This window comes from Mesitornis unicolor, unplaced genomic scaffold (genome assembly GCF_000695765.1).
Source record: "Mesitornis unicolor isolate BGI_N332 unplaced genomic scaffold, ASM69576v1 scaffold619, whole genome shotgun sequence".
NCBI lineage: Eukaryota > Metazoa > Chordata > Aves > Mesitornithiformes > Mesitornithidae > Mesitornis > Mesitornis unicolor.
The window spans coordinates 45467-55333 of record NW_010205000.1 but is presented as its reverse complement, the minus strand read 5'-3'; positions in this window follow the sequence as shown (position 1 = coordinate 55333).

Here is a 9867-nt window from a genome sequence, read left to right as displayed (position 1 = left end):
TTTTTGCACCGTCAAAGACCAAAGTCTCAGAACAAAAAAGAACATTAAAAATATCCAAGTTAAGTGGGAATCTAAAGCAGAATGTAAAGTAGTGCATGGTCTCAATTTCTGTCGTTCCTGAAAGTCCTGCCTCCCACATGTGCTGCTGGTTTCTACAGAGAGCCGAACAGTACTGAGCTGGGTTGCTGGAACAGAGCTCTCAGGTTGCCAAATATGTTTCTGTCCATCTACCCAGAGCACACTCATTGCTGATACTTACAAATAGCTAACATCACGATGACATAAAATATGAGCTTGGTTTTCTTTTTTATCCAGATCCCAAACTTAATTTTATTTAATGGCTTCTTTTTTCCCCTAGTGTCTCCCCGTCTGTATGACAGATGTACAACTAGCACGCAGAGTTTGCCAAGATAAAGTCACCAAAAGTCACTCCAAGCTCTGTTCTTCCCATATCTAACCATCAGCAGAGGACGATTTCCACAGAGAGCAAAAAACAAAGCTAATATCGAATCACTGCTCTCTGCAGGGACAATCAAGGGAAGCCAAGTCACAACTAAGCACATTTCCATTTTTGACACCTGATTTCCATTATTTTTCAAGCAGTTTTCATCCAGCTTTCCAGTGTTCTGCATTTGTTGCCACACAGAGCTGTAGACAAGGAGTTTGAAAGGAGACTCACATGGGAAACTGGGTAGAGTCGTGCTAGAGGAGCCAGCACAGCGTAGGCATGCACAAAATGCGGACTTCACTTCAAGCTTTGAGCTACTTGCCTAAATAATGTGCAACTCAGCTATGAAATGACATGGGCAGGCACATATCTATATATATGGGTTTTGGTACCTACACAGTCAGTTGACCTATAGAAGCATAGTCAAATGTACACGCTGTAAGTAACAGTGCTACCTCTGCACTTCGAGATCTTCTTTGGCAGGCACTATGGGTTTAAACAACATGCAGCTAAAATGAATTCAGGAGAAATTCAGCAGAAGCACTCTCACAAAATGCTCAGAAGCGCATCTTTCTTTCTGCAAATGCTGTGAATTTTTGGCAGCCCTAACATTCAGCATAAGGAAAGAGCAGAGATTTGAGTTCTCTGCATGAAGTCATGGCCATGCCTTGCCTATGCTATTCACGGGAGCTGCTCCATGAAACCTCATAAAAGCTTCCCCTGCATTTCTGTTTATCTACCCATATATATAATTATGGCATATAATTACAACATGGCCTCTGCAGGCCCTGCCAGAGCATCTTCCTTTTCTCTGACCCCTCTGCCATTTGTCACTGTGTTGAATGTATTTCCTCTTCTCTTTCTTTGTGCTGAATCACACAATTCATTTTGCATGAAGTTAAAAAGGCAGCAGGACATTCTTCCAGGGTTGAAAAAGAGCAATCAATAAAGTAGAAAAAAAGTAATTTAAAAAATTCCAAAGGAACTCTGACCATGTTAGAAAGACTGGGAGACTACAGTGCAGGTAGCAGTAAAGAGAAGTATTTGCATCCGCAATGGAGGTGTTAATGTGGTGGGGAGTTTGTGCATCTGACAGCCATCAGAAGCACTGAAGTGGGTTTTATAGCTCTTATTCCAGTGCTGGAGTGTCACCACTAATGGTTAAAAAATCGAAGAGTACTTTTGAGTCTCAGCACCTCCCAGTCCTGAAGTAACTTTTTTGATTACACAAAGATTTCTGTCATGACTGAACATCTTGTTCTCCAAGGCAGTAAAAAGGTATCTCCACAGAGACATGCTTTCTTTTGAAAAGTAGGGGAAAGGGCCTTTTTTAAAAGAAAATTTTTTAAAAAAACAATATGTGCTAAGGAACATAAGGCTTTGCTTGTGAAGCCTGTAACTATCATGTGAGGGCAGGTTATGTTTCAAAGCGACCTCAGATGTCAGAGCAGGAAGCACAGTCACCTCACTGTGTTTGTCCCTTTCTGGTTGCTACAAAAGTGGATTGAAAACTCATCTTAGGAAATGAAGTAATATTAATACTAATGATCAGTAATGGAACAGATCAGATTCCAGGTCTCCACAGACCTTACCCTGACCCTACTGTTCCAAACACTTACTTTTTTCAAAAGGTAAAAGCATGTTCTTGAAGTCCAAGCACTGGAAAACTTTTCGTTCTCCATTAAAAAGATGCCAAGAGTGGAAGCTGGGCTCTTTGTTCCCGCAATAACAGGACCAAAGAAGATCACAAACTGAGAAGAGACTTACTGAAGCATCCATGCTCTCTCACTGATACACAGAGATTGTTAGTTACCATATGGGACCACTTACATCTTGAGCAGCATAGGAAATAACAGCATGAGCTGAGGAGTCTCATAGAGCAGTGACAGACACTGGTGTCAGAAAGAACGTGTAATCCAATAAAAAGGTCATGGCACATAATGGCCATTGGATTCCCATTCAGTTTGTAGGATGGATATTTTCTGGGATCACCCTAGGAGATGGGGCAGTGCCCAGGCTGTAACTTCGGACTGTCGTGTGCTTTATTTCGATACTTCACACCACTTGTTTCCTTTCATCACCACATATGCACAGGCTGATTCACTCTAGACCTGATTCTTTAGCACCCTTTCACTCAAGCTGAGCTGCACTTACTCATATTAGCAGTCCCGTTTTGCATTTAGATGCAAAATCATGACTTCTCATAAAGACCACAGGCTTGGATTGCTATAATTACCCTTCACAGTGATGCATGAGAGCTTAGAGACAAATATACACATCGCATTGAGCCTATTACAACCATGGGCTCTCTTAAACTGACAGGTACCTTTCTGAGACAAGCAAGCAAGGTTTAAACACACAACATTAGACTCCATAGGGCAGAAACTGAAGGGGAGGGACTGGCAGAGGCAGGAAAATCTCATTCTGGGACTCTCCAAAGTAACTCATTAAACTGAGCTTTGGACACAAAAACCTAAAGTACCTGGGAATACAGTTCCTTTCCTCACTTGCAGTTCTCCATAGCATAGTACTTACTTCTCAATACACTACCTTGCTTTTCCTTCCACTCTAAGTATTTATTGCACAAGAGCTTTTCCTCTATATTCGGCTTGCTATTTACCATAATCTTATTTCCACACCAGTGTATCTCATTGGTTACCCTGATGCTAGCAAGCATCCTTCACTTAGTCCTGCATCTTGCACACTTCAATTTACCTAACAGCAACTCTTTAATACACACTATTCACCTTGCAGTTTTCTTGCATGCCTTAGCTCTTTAGTTAGCTTAGATGTTGCATACTTAGCCAGGAATTCAGTCAGTTGAGCTCTGTGTCTTAAAATAGTAATCTAAAGTAATGGGTATACTCATAATAGAAACCATATCTACACTAGGAAAAGAGACCTCTAAAGAGGAGCAGCTTCACACCTGCATTTGCCCCTGTGAAGGGAGGTGCCTGGCATCCTCAGGTGATAACCTGTGTGTTGAAGGACAGCAGAGCTTGGCGAGGATGCACAGAAGGGTGAATTTCTTGTACCTGGCACTAAATGAAGACAGTCTGGGGCTTGTTAAAGAGCTGAGCTTTAGCAAAGAACAGACCTTATAGCAAATGAGTGAGCAGGGTGGTTATGGAGAGGTGTTTTTTTGTGGAATATGTTGCATCTTGGGACATGAGGGTGTTTCTGGAAACGAAAGCAAGGTTGCTGCTCTGTGGGAGCCGGAGATGAAAGGAGCAGTGGGTGGATGGATGTGTGCAGCCAAAGCTGGGAGCTGACATCCAGATCCTTCTCTTTGCCTTTGCATGCTCAGAAAAGGAAAGCTCTCAAAAGTCAACATCTGAAGGGAGAGGTTATATGGATGCTAAGGATAAGAAGCAGTGCAGGGACACTATAAAATGCTTTCAAGGGATCTTTAGCATTCACCAGAATAATCCCTGTAAAACAGATGGCAGAGCAGTTTAATATTCTGCCTGAAGGACAACTCCTCTAGGAAAACATCCTCACCCCCAGAGCTGCATTCTGCTGGCAGTAATGGGAAGATGCCCAGATCCTACAGTGACCATAAGGACACTCTGCAGCTACAAGGCTGACTGTACAAAAAGATAAAAATAAAAGGTCCTGAAAGGAGAAAGGAAATGGTGCAGATGATAGGTTTTTGTGAAGTTCCAATCTTAACAAGGATGCAATTAATGGATCCGTTTGTACATACGAAGGACCAGATTTTTGAGATACTTAACAACTCACAGCTCCCAGGGGAGCAGTATCTTGGATTTCAGGCAGCCAACAATTACACAAACATGATTGGACAGACTTAGCACTGCAGCAAGACCTGATCACCCTGTTGCTAGGTGGAAGTGAAGTGTTGCCGTGCCCGGGACAGAGCACCCTGGGGACTGTCCCTTGATTTTTTGGCATTTTTGTGTCCCTCCCAACTGCACGTGGGAACAGCACAGCTGTCCTCTGGTGTGAACTGCAGAACAGTTGCTCAAACCCATTGCAGCTGTGGCTATGTGAATAGATGGCAACTTGTGCCCCCAAAAGCCTAAATAAACCAGAAGCTGGAGAAAAGAGATCCCTGTGCTCCCTGCTTCACAGCTGAGTGCAGGAAAAGTAAGTGGTTTATCCAGAGTCCTTGTCAGATTTTCACTGAACTCTTCCAGTTTAGCCTCTTTTTTTAACCAAGAAAACTGCTATTTTCCCTCAGGAAACTTCCCCTTCTTTCCAATCAATATAAATGAAAAGAAAAAAAATAATCTAAAACATTAGTCTGCAACTCCATAATTCACAAAAAGAATACTTTCAAACCAGGTTCATTAAAAACTATTCATCTTATAATATAAAAGTTTGCCCTTTTCATCGGCATAAAAAAAAATCAGATGCATGGTGAGTTATTTCAAACCCAAAACAAACATTTGATTCAAGAAATGCCAGTGTGTCAGCTGCTTGATCCATTTTTTATTAGAAATAGATTTTGAAACTGAGGGGCTTTTTTCTCCTGAAAAATTCAGGTTTTGAAAAAATGGCATTTTCTTGTCAACAAAAATTGCATCAGAAACTCTCCAGTTTACTCTCATGGATATAATATTCTCTAAGGTGCATCTTTAAGAAGGAAAAATAGAGAAATACAATATAGGAAAAGTAATCTTGCCAGTTTTATGTATATCACTAAAAGTATCTGACCTCTGTGCTGTGAGGCAGAAAAGGGCTTTTTCTTCCTCTGGGTTCTGATTATTCTTTTTTTTTGCTAACATTAACATTGCTGCTGCAGCCACACGACTCAACATCCAGAAGAAAGCTGAGCAGTATCATCATTTTCCTGGACAGATGGCAAGGCTGGGTTCTTGGCAAGGATCCTGCAGAGGGAAAAGCAGCAAGATCTGTAGAGAATATGTATGTGAGCAAAGTTAGAGAAAGGAAATGAGGGGGCTTCTAATGCAGAGAAGTAGAAACCGAGTGAAATCAGAAGTCACGGAGCAAGGACAGGGATTAATGGTCCAAATCGTGCTCAGAATAAAGGGGGGAAACAGCCTGCAAAGGATGAAAGCCTGACATTATTGATTCAAACTGTGTAAAATCATGACACCCGCTGCTTTGTAATAACAGTGGCTCTCACCTTCGTATCTAAGGATTATAAATCCATCTCAGGCCATCTCTGTTAGAGCTCAGCCTTAATCCTTACTAATTCTTGCTTGAATTTTTGCAACTCCACTACCAAAATAATAAACAGACAGGGAGAAAAGTCTCAGAGCAAAGGACACTGAAACCTTTTGGGAAGAACTGGGCTGTGGGGAACATCACTCAGTCAAAAAAAAATTACTGACTACTATTGAAGGGGGTGGTTGTATCAAAATAGGTCACATCTCTTGCAGGTTTCCAGCAGTCACTTTCCTTACTTTCTTCCTTTCAAATATCCTAATTGCATGGTGCTGACGAGAAACAAGTCCCTGGGGAAATAATTTCCAGTAGGATATTCTCAGATCTGAACATTGGCTAGTGAATCAGTGTGATTTAACCAGCTGAAGACCTGGTCTCTTTTTTGGAAATACAGGACGACCCTTGGGATGCAACTTTGTACGACTGTAGACAGGTAGGGGAGCACTATATACACCACTAGGAAATTATTTTCTTCTTATTCCTCCCCTTTCCTCCCCAGTCTCACAAGATCGGAAATAAAATTTGTCATTTCAATGTTTTTTCTGTGTGGGCATGTTGATATACGGGTTTTGGGTGCGAAGTTATGTGTTAATCGTTGCAGAAATCAACTGTGGCTGCAAATACTTACAGGAAGCTAACTGGGTCTGGACAATAAGAGATTGAAAAATCAAAGTCTGTAGCAGGGCCTACCTTAAAAAGAGTTTGCTTTGAACTCTGGATAAAGCGGTGCCTTTTGTTGTGGGTTCAGAGGAGAGCACTGCATTATGTGAAAACTAAGGATAAAAACAAGTTTCTCCAGAGACTTCTCTCTACTATTAAGAAGTTATTTTATAGGTATGTAACACAGGTACAAAAGCTCTCCATGGAGCTTATTAAGCAAGCTATCTGTGCCGCTGATTCTGTATTTGTGGCTGTGAGTGGAAAGAATAGCAAGATATTTGAAAGTCATTGACTTAAAATCATTCGTTTCAAAGAACTGGCTTTCATCAGTACAGATGCCACCTAATGATTGCTCCCCTGCAGCACAGGTAGGACATGTAGGGTAAAAGTCCTCTGTTTGGTGGAAAAGTCATTGATTTGCTCTAAGATGCTGCTGGGATCTCTGGGACAGGACTCATTTATTCACTTTGCCCATGTTGTAGATTGGGAAAAGATCAGTGCTGATGCAGCTCTGGTATATTGAGAAATGCAGAGAAAACAGAGCTGAAGCAATTTAGTGTGCTACCAGTAGATCAAATTGATTATTCAACAGAGAAAGCATTTTAGCTCAAAATTCTCTGCTACAGAGTCTATTGAACTTAAGTCATCTTACAGTTTTTCGATAATCTCTATTGATCTGTGGTGGTTTTTACACATTTCTGTGTATGTGCATACTGTGTATATTTTGTTCCACCACAGCAAAATAGCTACTGTGTAATGTGATCCTGGAGTCCTGCATTACTTAGCTATAGCAACACATTTTTCTGTGAAGAGATGCTGTAATGTTTAAAGATGAGATATTTACAATAACTCATGACATTGGAGACAGAGCTGGACCTGCTACAGGTACAAATAGTTCAGTTTGACTGAACTATTCTGATTTATGTTAAGTAAGAACCTGGCTGCACTGCTGTAATGCCATCACACTTTTTTTTCTAATTAACCCATCCCAAGCGCACTGGGGAAATTTTTGGTTTCCAGCACATGGGGCACTAAAATGCCATTTCCTTAGGTGGTGATGATGACTTTCAAGCAAATTGGCTGTGGGCTGAACTTGTAATCCCCACCATGGTATGTTACGAACTAAGGGACAGAAAGTCCTCCAGATTGTTCATGGGAGATCCTGTCTTAAAGCCTGATATTCTGTTGGTGCAGATGCTTTAAAGGTCATATCTAAGACAGTACGTGCCGCAGCGAGCTGGTGCAGTGAACGTGTAGCAGATGAAACAAGAAACAAGCATCAGTCAAGCAGTATAAACAGCTTTTCTGAAGTTAAGGACACAGACTAGCAAGTTGGGTGTTCATGAGATCTGGAGAGGAATGTTTAACAGTAGGTGTTGGAAAGCAATGGCTTAGCACAAAGCTATATAAGGAAGGACAGACTACACATTAGGATTCCAGAGAAAGGCCATAAAAGGTCAATTTGACAAGCTGAATATGGATAATGAGTTGAGACAGATGGTCTAAGAGTATGGTAGCTAATAAATAATGAACAGACTTGCTTCAAGGAGCAAAAGCAGGGAGAAATCGCAGCTGAGAGCTTAGTCAGAAGGAAGGTGGAAAAGGGGAAAAGAACAAAACCATGGAGGATGGGGGAGGATCACAGCAGGAGGGCTGGTGGGAGCAGAGTGGCTGCTTTCAAGTGCCGGAGTTTTGTGGAGATGTTAATTTAACCAAGGAAAACTTAGAAATGCATATGCCTGGACTGGAATTTGGCCATCTTATTGAGATCAACAATCTTTTAGCTGCAAAAATGCTCATGGCTTCTAGACTTTTCCTAGATATCTATTCCCTCTTCTCTTTCTTTCCCATTATCATAGTATCTAAGCAGCCTGCAGGGCTCACAGCTCCCATGAAAGGCTAGGAACTTTTCCCAGGTTTGCTTTGCACATCATGACCTGAGGCAGAGAGAGACTAAAGCTTCATCTCAGCATCAAAAGGGAAATACTGTGCACTGTGTCCCATACTCCCAGGGCCTCTGTAGACCAACTTTCACACCCAGATATCTTTGACACAATGACCAGGATAAAGGTGAACATTGCTGCCCCACAGCTCTTTTCCTAATGTGCAGTTAAGGCACAAATCCTGACCTGGATACCGAGGAATAATTCAAGATGTCCCAATGCAGATGTAAATCAAGAAGCTTTCCCAAGATCACCTGGGAAAGCAGTATCAGTGCCAGTCCATGTTTCCATTACCTCCTTGTCTTTTTAAATATGGAGAGCTAGAGTCTCTGAGGCTTTACTGCTTACTAATAAGCCAAGGTCTCTATCAGCATTGCACCTGGCAGTATAAACCAATAGGTAATTTAGTGTTGATTCAGAAACAACAGTGCCCTGGTGCCCTCCAATGAGTTTAAACATTTCAATGTGTGTTTGCCCTTGGACAGCTTATTAGGTCTAACCTTCTTGGGCTTGGAGGCCCTGATGAGCTCCCAGAAAGGAGTGTAAGCAATAGCCTTGGAAATAAACTGCCTGCAATTCAGCAAATTCTGCCTGTGTCAGACAGCAAACATGCCTGATTAACTATGAACTGCTTAGCTTATTGGCAAAGATGTGCCTCTAGCTACAAAGGGGACTTTTATTTCATCACACTTGCAATCTGTGTTATTAAATAACGAGCCGCTTAATTAACTAATTCATTAATACATGACTGTGATGAATAGATTTGCTCCAGTGACAGAGTCATGAAAGCAGACACAACCCTGAGTGATTTCTAAATACTGCTTTCTTTCAGAAGGGATTTTATTTGAGCAAGTATCTTTATTAAATATCTCATTCTTTCTTCTGTCTCTAGCTAGCAGAGCAGCACCAATGTCTGCTGTGTCCCCCCCTGCCCCGCTCCCTGCTCTTGTCCTTCCCTCCTTTCTGCCTTGCCAAAGCCTGAAGGCTCCATGCAGTCCGGGTGTCCAAAATGTAGCTGTGCAACAAAATCATTCTTTGCCCAGAGTTACCACACTCTGTGGTAAGTGGCCAGGGTGCAATGTCTCTTCATCTCCTATCTCAAATGGGAAATGACTGCAGTGTTTCAGATGCTGAAAAGCATTCTCAGTTATTGTCTGGGATCACCTTCTCATTGCTAGGTGACTAACAAACCTCCCCAACAAACCAAAGAATTTAATGCCCCTCACAGCAACCATTGTGGGGTTGTTGTCTCCTGTTTTCCACTATGATATCGAAGCGAGCTAAGAAAGCGCTCTAGCAGAGACATTTCCACAGGCTGAGGGATGTCCCTGCAGGAACCCTTCCTGCTATCAGGAACAGCTCTTTCCCAGCCCAGGATGCTCAGGCATCCGTCTCCAGAGACAGTTGCTTGCCAGCTCCAGTGAAGTGTATCAAGACACGGGCCATGCCAAAATGCAGTCTCATTCCAAGAAACCCCTTGTGCTGCAGCCTGTCGCAGTCACAGCCAACCTTATGCTTCCATCATGCCCTTTAATAGGTTTTGTTGCTTATACTTCCCTTCAGGGCTGCTCAGCGATCAACTCCAAGGAGCATGGTTATTACGATGCTAAGATTGAGATCAAATAAGAGGGGTGGTTCCCAAACTGAATTCAGCCTCTTTCTTCT